Genomic DNA, 9620 nt, shown 5'->3' on the forward strand with positions numbered 1-9620 from the left:
ATCCCATTACTGGGTATATACCCAAAGGATTATAAATCATGCTACTATAAAGACACATGCACACGTATGTTTATTGCAGCACTATTCACAATAGCAAAAACTTGGAACCAACCCAAATGTCCATCAATAATAGACAAGATTAAGAAAATGTGGCACATATTCACCATGGAATACTATGCAGCCATAAAAAAGGGTGAGTTCGTGTCCTTTGCAGGGACATGGATGAATCTGGAAACCATCATTCTGAGCAAACTATCGCAAGGACAGAAAACAAAATACCACATGTTCTCACTCATAGGTGGGAATTGAACAATAAGAACACGAGGACACAGGGAGGGGAACATCACACACTGGGGCCTGTCGTGGGGTGGAGATCTGCAGTGGGAGGATAGCATTAGGAGAAATACACAATGTAAATGACTAGTTAATGGATGCAGCAAACTAACATGGCACATGTATACCTATGTAACAAACTTGCATGTTGCACACATGCACCCTAGAACTTAAAGTACAATAAAAAATAAATAAATACGAGTTTGAAATTTGCAACTGAAGCTGCAATTGCCATTCTTCAAATTGATGATCTTATTAAATTACATCCAGAAAGTAAAGATGATAAACATGTAGGTTATGAAGATGCTGTTCACTCTGGAGCCCTTAATGATTGATCTGATGTCTCTTTTATTTATAACAATGTTAAATGCAATAGTCTTGTACGTTGAGTTAAGCATTATACATTAAAGTGCAACAAGCTGAAAAAAAAAAGAAAGGGAAAGAAAATAGACTTGGGTTAGCTGTAAATGTATGTTTCAAACTCCAGAGCAATCACTTAAAAATGTGTTTTAAAAAGGAAAATTGATATGCTGAGAAAGGAGATAAAATGGAATCATATAAAATGCCCAGTTAAAAATTTTAAAGTTCAGAAAAGAGTGGAAGAAAAAATATGAACAAAGAACAAGAGTAATAGACAGAAGAAAACAGTAATAAACACTGTAGATGTTAATGCAACTATAGCAAAATTACTTTGAACAACAGTGATGTAAATGTACCTATTAACAGATGGAGATCAGAGTGAATCAGAGAAGACCAAAATATATGTTGTCTACAAGAAATGCACTTTAAATATGAAAAGACATATGGATTAAAAATAAATATGAATAAGTGGAGAAAGATATACCATGCTAACACTAAGCAAAAGAAAGCAAAAGTGTCTCTATTCATTTCAGACAAAACAAACTTCATACTAGCATATTTATTAGAAATAAATAGAAACATGACATAGTTTTATAAAGGAGTCAATTCTCCAAAATAATATAACAATCTTTAATTTGTATGAGCCTAACAACAGAGTGTCAAAATATATGAGGCAAAAACCTATGGAACTACAAGGAAAAATAGATGAATCCACTATTACAGTTGGAGGCTTCAACACCCTTCTGTCAGAAAAGAACAGATTCAGCAGGCATAAAATCAGTAAGGATATAGTTGAACTAAAAATACCACCAATCAACTGTATATAATTAACACCTTTAGACTACTTAATGCAACAACAGCAGAGTATACATTCTTCTCAAGTACACGTGGAACCTTCACCAAGATATACCACATCCTGGGCCATAAAACACACCTTAACAAATTTAAGAGAATTAGGAATCATATGATGTCAGCTCTCAGACCAAAATGGAGTTAAACTAAAAACAAATAACACAAAGATACCTGGGAAACCTCAAAACTTGCAGATTAAACGACACATTTCTAAATAACACGTGAGTTGGAGATAAAATCTCATTGGAAATTTTAAAATATTTTTTAAAAGATTAAAATTAAAACAAAACTTATTAGAACTCTGGAATGCAGCAAATGCAGTTCTTAGATGAAAATTGATAGCATTAAAAATAAAAAATAAAAATTAGCCGGGCATGGCAGCAGGCACCTGTAGTCCCAGCTCTTAGGGAGGCTGAGGCAGGAGAATGGCATGAAACTGGGAGGCAGAGCTTGCAGTGAGCCGAGATCTCACCACTGCACTCCAGCCTGGGTGACAGAGCAACTCCATCTCAAAAAAAAAAAAAAAAAGGGAAAGAAAAAAAAGAAAATTGATAGCATTGAATGCATATATTAGCAAAGAAGAAAGATCTGAAATCAGTAATCTAAGGCTATACCTTAGGGAAAAAAGAGCAAATTAAATTCAAAGCAAGCAGGAAAACACATTAAAATTAGAGCAGAAATCAATAAAATTGAAAACAGAAGATCAATAGAGAAAATAAATAAAACCAAAAGTTGGTCTTTGGAAAAGATCAATAAAATTAATATGCCTCTAGTCAGGCTATCTAAGGGGAAAAAAAGATGACACAAATTACTAATATCACAAATGAAGAAACACATTAAAAGAATAGTAAGGAAATACTAGGAACAAGTCTATGCCCACAAATCCGATAATCTACATAAAACAGACCAATTACTTGAAAGATACTACCTGCCAAAATGCACGCAAGAAGAAATAGGCAATCTAAACAGTCCTGTATCAAATAAATTGAACCAATAATTAATAATTTTCCCAAAGGGAAAGGACTAGGCCAAGATACATTCACAGGTGAATTCTAAAAAACATTTAAAGAAGAAATTATACCAATTCTCTACACTCTCTTTCAGAAGATAGAAGCAAAAGGAAAATTTTCTAACTCATTCTATGAGGCCAGAATTACCTTATACCAAAACCAAACAAAGATATTACAAGAAAAGAGAATTATAGATCAGTATGTTTCATGAACATAGATGCAAAAGTTATCAAAAAAATGTTAGCAAATCAAATCCAACAATATATAAAAAGAATTTTACACTGCAAAGAAGTAGAATTTATTCCATGTATGCCAGCCTGGTTCAACATTAAAAAATCAAATAATGTAATCCATTACAACAAATTAAAGAAGACAAATTACATGATCATATCAATAGATACAGAAAATTTATTTCACAAAATTCAACATCCACTCATAATTAAAACTTTCACAACCACAGATTGCAAACACTGGAGTTACCTGGAGCACAAAATACATTCTACGACCAGACTGACTAGAATCCATTGAGTTATCTAGCCAGCAGCTCTGCCTGATAGCAGAGCCCAGCTAGTGGTCTTACTAGAGATTGGAACCCAGAAAATACACATCTGGCCAAAATCAGTGGCCCAGACAACTAGAAAACTCACAACAGCTCTGCTTGCCCAGGGTCAGTGAGGGTCATCATCAGTTGTCCCTTCCAGAATCACAGACTACACTAAAGTGAAGGTCCATCCCTAGCAAAGAACACCTGCGAAGGCCAGAGAAAGGCTTTCTTCTCAGATGTTCAGACAACAACACAAGGATGCAGGAATTATGAAGACTCAGGGAACCATGGCATTTCCAAAATAAACTGATAAAATTTCCATGGTGGACCCATAAAAATGGAGATCGATTTATAAAATGACAAAGAATTCAGAATAATACCCATAAAGAAGTTCAGTGAACTAAAAGAATATACAACCAAAAGTTTAATGAAATTTGGTAAACAATGCACAAAGTGAAAAGTTTGACAAAGAAATGGAAACAAAAGAAACAGATAAAAATCCTACAAATGAAGAATACAGTGACTAACGTGAAAAATTTAACAGAAATTTAACAGAAGGCTGCAAGACCAGACTTGATCAAATAGAAGAAAGAATGAGTGAGCTTGAAGACAGAACACTTTAAATCATTCAGAGGAGCAAAAAGACAAAAAAATAAAGAAAGTCTACAAAAATTAAGGAACACCACCAAGAGACCAAACCTTTGTGTAATAGGACTTACAGAAGGAAGATAAAGAAAAAGGGACAGAAAACATATTTAAATAAATAATACCTAGAATAGAGGAGGAAAAATGACGGATAGGAGGCAGGACTAACTTGCAGCTCCCACTCAGATGGACAGAGCAGCATGTGGAGACCTACATTGTGAACTTTGCTCCAAGAACTACCGTAGAATTATACCAGGAAAGCTGAGAGAATCCACACACCCTTTGAAGGAGGTAGATTGCTGTTGCAGGCTCCATGGGACAGCGGAGAAACTGTGAGTCTTCTTGCTTTCTCAGCTGGGAGGCTTGTAGCCTGAGGCAAGTTCTCAGTCCTGCTCACCAGCTTCCTGGAAATAAACTCACTGCTGTTGGGGTGGCACGGCCGGAGTGAGACCAGTCTTTCAGGCTGTAGGCTGCATGGGAGCTGGGTGAGGCCTATGGCTGTTGGATTTCCTCCACTTCCCTGGTGACCTGTGTGACGCAGTAGAGGCAGCCAAAATTCCCCTGGGAACATAACTTTATTGGCCTAGGAACCACACTTCCATCCCCCATTGCAGTTGCAGCAAGCTCTGCCCAAGGAGAGTCTGAGCTCACACATGGCTAACCCTGCCCCCACCTGATGGTCTTTCTCTACCTGCCCTGGTAGCCTAAGACAAAGGACATAATCTCCTGGGAACTTAGGGATACCAGCACAACTGAGAGAACTGAAGATGGATTACATCAGAGGATTCTGAATTGCCAGAAAAAGAATTCAGAAGGTCAACTATTAAACAAATCAAGGAGGCACTAGAGAAAGGTGAAAACCAACTTAAAGATATCAAAAAAGTGATACAGGATATGAATGGAAAAATCCTCATTGAAATAGATAGCATAAATATAAAATGATCACAACTTCTAGAAATGAAGGACACACTTAGAGAACTGCAAAATACCCTGGAATGTCTCAGCAATAGAATCAAACAAGTAGAATAAAGAACTTCAGAGATTGAAGATAAGGCTTTCAAATTAACCCAATCTCAGAAGACAAAGAAAAAAGAATTTAAAAAAAGAACAAAGCCTCCAAGAAGTTTGGGATTATGTTAAATGACCAAACCTAAGAATAATTGGTGTTCCTGAGGAAGAAGAGAAATCTAAAAGTTTGGAAAACATATTTGAGGCAATAATTGAGGAAAACTTCCCCAGCCTTGCTAGATATCAAGACATCCAAATAAAAGAAGCTCAAAGAACACCTGGGAAATTCATCACAAAAAGACTGTCACCTAGGCACATAGTCATCAGGTTATCTAAAGTTAAGACAAAGCAAAGAATCTTAAGAGCTGTGAGGCAAAAGTATCAGGTAACCTATACAGGAAAATCTATCAAATTAACAGCAGATTTCTCAGCAGAAACCCTACAAACTAGAAGAGATTGGGGTCCCATCTTTAGCATACTTAAACAAAACATTTATCAGCCAAGAATTTGGTATCCAGTGAAACTAAGCTTGACAAATGAAAGAAAAATACAGTCCTTTTCAGAAAAACAGATGCTGAGAGAATTTGCCAATACCAAGCCAGCACTACAAGAACTACTAAAAGAAGCTCTAAACCATGAAACAAATCCTCAAAATACACCAATATAAAATCTCATTAAAGCATAAATCTCATGGGACCTATAAAACAATAACACAATGAAAAAAGAAAAACAAGGTATTCAGGCAACAATAGCATTAAGAGTAGAATAGTACCTCACATCTCAATACTAATGTTGAAAGTAAATAGCCTAAAACTCCACTTAAAATATACAGAGTGGCAGAATGGATAAGAATTCATGAACCAAGTATCTGCTGTCTTCAGGAGACTCACGTAACACATAAGGACTCACATAAACTTAAGAAAAGGGTACAAAAAGATATCCCATGCAAATGGACACTGAAAGCAAGCAAGAAGTAGGTATTCTTTTATCAGACAAAACAAACTTTAAAGCAACAGCAGTTTAAAAAGGCAGAGAGGCCAGATGTGGTAGCTCATGCCTATAATCCCAACACTTTGGGAGGCCAAGGTGGGTGGATAACCTGAAGTCAGGAGTTTGAGACCAGCCTGGCCAATGTGGTGAAACTCCATGTCTACTAAAAAAAAATACACAAAATTAGCTGGGCGTGGTGGCAGGTGCCTGTAATCCTAGCTATTCAGGAGATTGAGGCAGAAGAACCACTTGAACCTGGGAGGCAGAGGCTGCAGTGAGTTGAGATCACACTATTGCACTCCAGCCTGGGCAACAAGAGTGAAGCTTCATCTCAAAATAAATAAATAAATAAATAGACAAAGAGAGACATTATGTAATGATAAAAGGACTAGTACAACAGGAAAATATCATAATTCTAAATATATATGCACTTAATGCTGGAGATCCCAAATTTATAAAACCAATTACTACTAGACCTAAGAAATGAGATAGGCAGCAACACAATAATAGTGGGGGACTTCAATACTCCACTGACAGCACTAGACAGGTCATCAAAACAGAAAATTAATGACAGAACAATGGACTTAAACTATATCCTAGAACAAAGGGACTTAACATATATTTACAAAACATACTATCCAACAACTGCAGAATATGCATTCTATTCATCAACACATGGAACATTCTCCAAGAGAGACCATATGATAAACAACAGAACAAGTCTCAACAAATTTACGAAAATTGAAATTATAGCAAGTACTCTCTCAGACCATAGTGGAATAAATGAAAATCAACTCCAAAAGCGACCTTCAAAACCATGCAAATGCATGGAAATTAAATAACCTACTCCTAAATGACCATTGGGTCAACAATAAAATCCAGATGGGAATAAATTAATTCCAGAAAATTAATTCCCATCTGGATTTTATTGTTGACCCATTGATGAATGATAATAGTGACATAACCTATCAAAACCTCCAGGATACAGCAAAAGCAGTGCTAAGAGGAACATTTATAACATGAAATGCCTACATAGAAAAGTCTGGAAGATCACTAATAGACAATCTTAGGTCATACCTCAAGGAACTAGAGAAACAGGAACAAACCAAACCCAAACCCAACAGAAGAAAATAAATAACCAAGATCAGAACAAAACTAAATTAAATTCAAAGAAAAGAAAATACAAAAGATATATGAAACAAAAAAAAAAACTGGTTCTTTGAAATGATAGATAACATTGATAGACAATTTGTGAGATTTACAATGAAAAAAAGAGGATCCAACTAAGTTCAATTAGAAACAAAACGGGTGAGGCCAGGCATAGTGGCTCATGCCTGTAATCTCAGCACTTTGGGAGGCCGAGCAGGCAGATCACTTGAGGTCAGGAGTTCGAGACCAGCCTGGCCACAATGCGAAACCTGTCTCTACTAAAAATACAAAAAATTAGCCAGGTGTGGTGGTGAGTGCCTGTAATCCCAGGTGCCCGTGAGTCTGAGGCAGGAGAATCACTTAAACCCAGGAGGCAGAGGCTGCAGTGAGCCAAGATCGTGCCATTGCACTCCAGCCTGGACAACAAAAAAAGAGAGAGAGAGAGAAAAAGAGAGAAGGACAGGGAAGGAAGGAAGGAAGGAAGGAAGGAAGGAAGGAAGGAAGGAAGGAAGGAAGGAAGGAAGGAAGGAAGGGGGTGATATTAAAACTGGTACCACAGAAATATGAAGGATCATTCAAGGCTACTATGACCACCTTTACACACATAAAGTAGAAAACCTAGAGGAGGTAGATAAATTCCTGGAAATATACAACCCACCTAGATTAAACCAGGAAGAAATAGAAACTCTGAACAGACTGATAACAAGCAGTAAGATTGAAATGGTAATTTAAAAGTTACCCAAAAAAAAAGTCCAGGATCAGATGGATTCACAGCTGAATTCTATCGAACATTCAAAGAAGAATTGGTACCAATCTCATTAACACTATTCCAAAATATAGAGAAAGAGGGAATCCTCCCTAAATCATTCTATGAAGCCAGTATCACCCTAATACCAAAACCAGGAAAAGACATAAAAAAAAGAAAACTACACATCAATATCCCTGATGAACATAGATGCAAAAATCATGAAGAAAATACTATCTAACTGAATCCAACAGCATATCAAAAATATAATTCACCACGATCAAGTAGGTTTCATACCAGGGATGCAGGGATGATTTAACATACACAAGTCAATAAATGTGATACACCATATCAAAAGAATAAAAAAACAAAACTTACATGGTCATCTCAATAGATGCAGAAAAAGCATCTGACAAAATCCAGCATCACTTTATAATTAAAACCCTCAGCAAAATTGGCATAGAAAGGACATATCTTAAGGTAATAGAAGCCATCTATGAGAAACCCACAGCCAACATTATAATGAGTGGGGAATAGCTGAAACATTCTCCCTGAGAACTGGAACAAGACAAGGATGTCCACTCCCACCACGTCTATTCAACACAATACTGGAAGTCCTAGCCAGAGCAATCAGAAGAGAAAGAGATAAAGGGCATCGAAATTGGTAAAGAGGAAGTCACACTGTTGCTGTTTGCTGATGACATGATCGTATATCTAGAAAACCCTAAAGATTCATCTAAAAAACTGCTAGAACTGGTAAATGAATTCAGCAAAGTTTCAAGATACAAAACTAACATACACAAATCAGTAGCCCTGCTATACACCAACAGCGACCAAGCTGAGAATCAAATCAAGAACTCAACTCCTTTCACAATAGATGCAAAAAAGTAACAAAATACTTAAGAATATACCTAACCAAGGACGTGAGAGACCTCTACAAGGAAAACTACAAAACACTCATAAATGAAATCGCAGATGACGCAAACAAATGGAAACACATCTTGTGCTCATGGATAGTTAGAATGAGTATTGTAAAAATGACCATACTGCCAAAAGCAATCTACGAATTCAATGCAATTCCCATCAATATAGCACCATCATTCTTCACAGAACCAGAAAAAAAATCCTAAAATTCATACAGCACTAAAAAAGAGCCCGCATAGCCAAAGCAAGACTAAGCAAAAAGAACAAATCTGAAGGCATTACTTTACTTGACTTCAAGCTACACTAGAAGGCCATAGTAACCAAAACAGCATGATAGTAGTATAAAAACAAGCATATAAATCAAGGGACCAGAATAAAGATCCCAGAAATAAAGCCAAATACTTACAGTCAACTGATCTTCAACAAAGCAAACAAAAACATAAAGTGGGGAAAAGACACCCTATTCAACAAATGGTGCTGGAATAATTGGCAAGTCACATGTAGAAGAACGAAACTTGATTCTCATTTCTCACCTTATAGAAAAATCAACTCAAGATGGATCAAAGACTTAAATATAAGACCTGAAACCACAAAAATTTTAGAAGATAGTATTGGAAAAACCCTTCTTGGCATTAGCTTAGGAAAAACCTTTCTAGGTATTAGCTTAGGAAAAGACTTCATGATCAAAAATCCAAAAACGGAATGCAACCAAAACAAATAGGTGGGACTTAATTAAACTAAAATGCTTATGCACAGCAAAAGAACAATCAGCAGAGTAAACAGGCAGCCCACACAGTGGGAGAAAAATCTTCACAATCTATACCTCTGACAAAGGACTGATATCTAGAATCTTCAAGGAACTCAAACAATTCAGCAAGAAAAAGAAAAAACAAACAATCCCATCAAAAAGTGGACTGAGGACATGAATAGACAATTCTCAGTGGGCAAATCATGAGGTCAGTAGATTGAGACCATCCTGGCTAACACGGTGAAACCCCGTCTCTACTAAAAATACAAAAAATTAGCTGGGCGTGGTGGCGAGCGCCTGTAGTCCCTGCTA

At 36.5% G+C, this 9620-nt stretch overlaps 1 pseudogene across 1 annotated transcript in view; it reads left to right on the forward strand.

Annotated features, from left to right (window-relative positions):
• The window catches only part of LOC105550241, a 17802-nt pseudogene extending 17134 nt beyond the window's left edge, over positions 1-668 (forward strand). The window contains exons 2-3 of the transcript XR_001007673.1: positions 193-201; positions 536-668. The product of XR_001007673.1 is annotated as a T-complex protein 1 subunit alpha-like (transcript). The remainder of the gene's footprint in view (positions 1-192; positions 202-535) is intronic.
• The last annotated feature ends 8952 nt before the right edge of the window (positions 669-9620 follow it).

The sequence above is a fragment of the Mandrillus leucophaeus genome, unplaced genomic scaffold (assembly GCF_000951045.1).
Source record: "Mandrillus leucophaeus isolate KB7577 unplaced genomic scaffold, Mleu.le_1.0 Scaffold472, whole genome shotgun sequence".
Taxonomy (NCBI): domain Eukaryota; kingdom Metazoa; phylum Chordata; class Mammalia; order Primates; family Cercopithecidae; genus Mandrillus; species Mandrillus leucophaeus.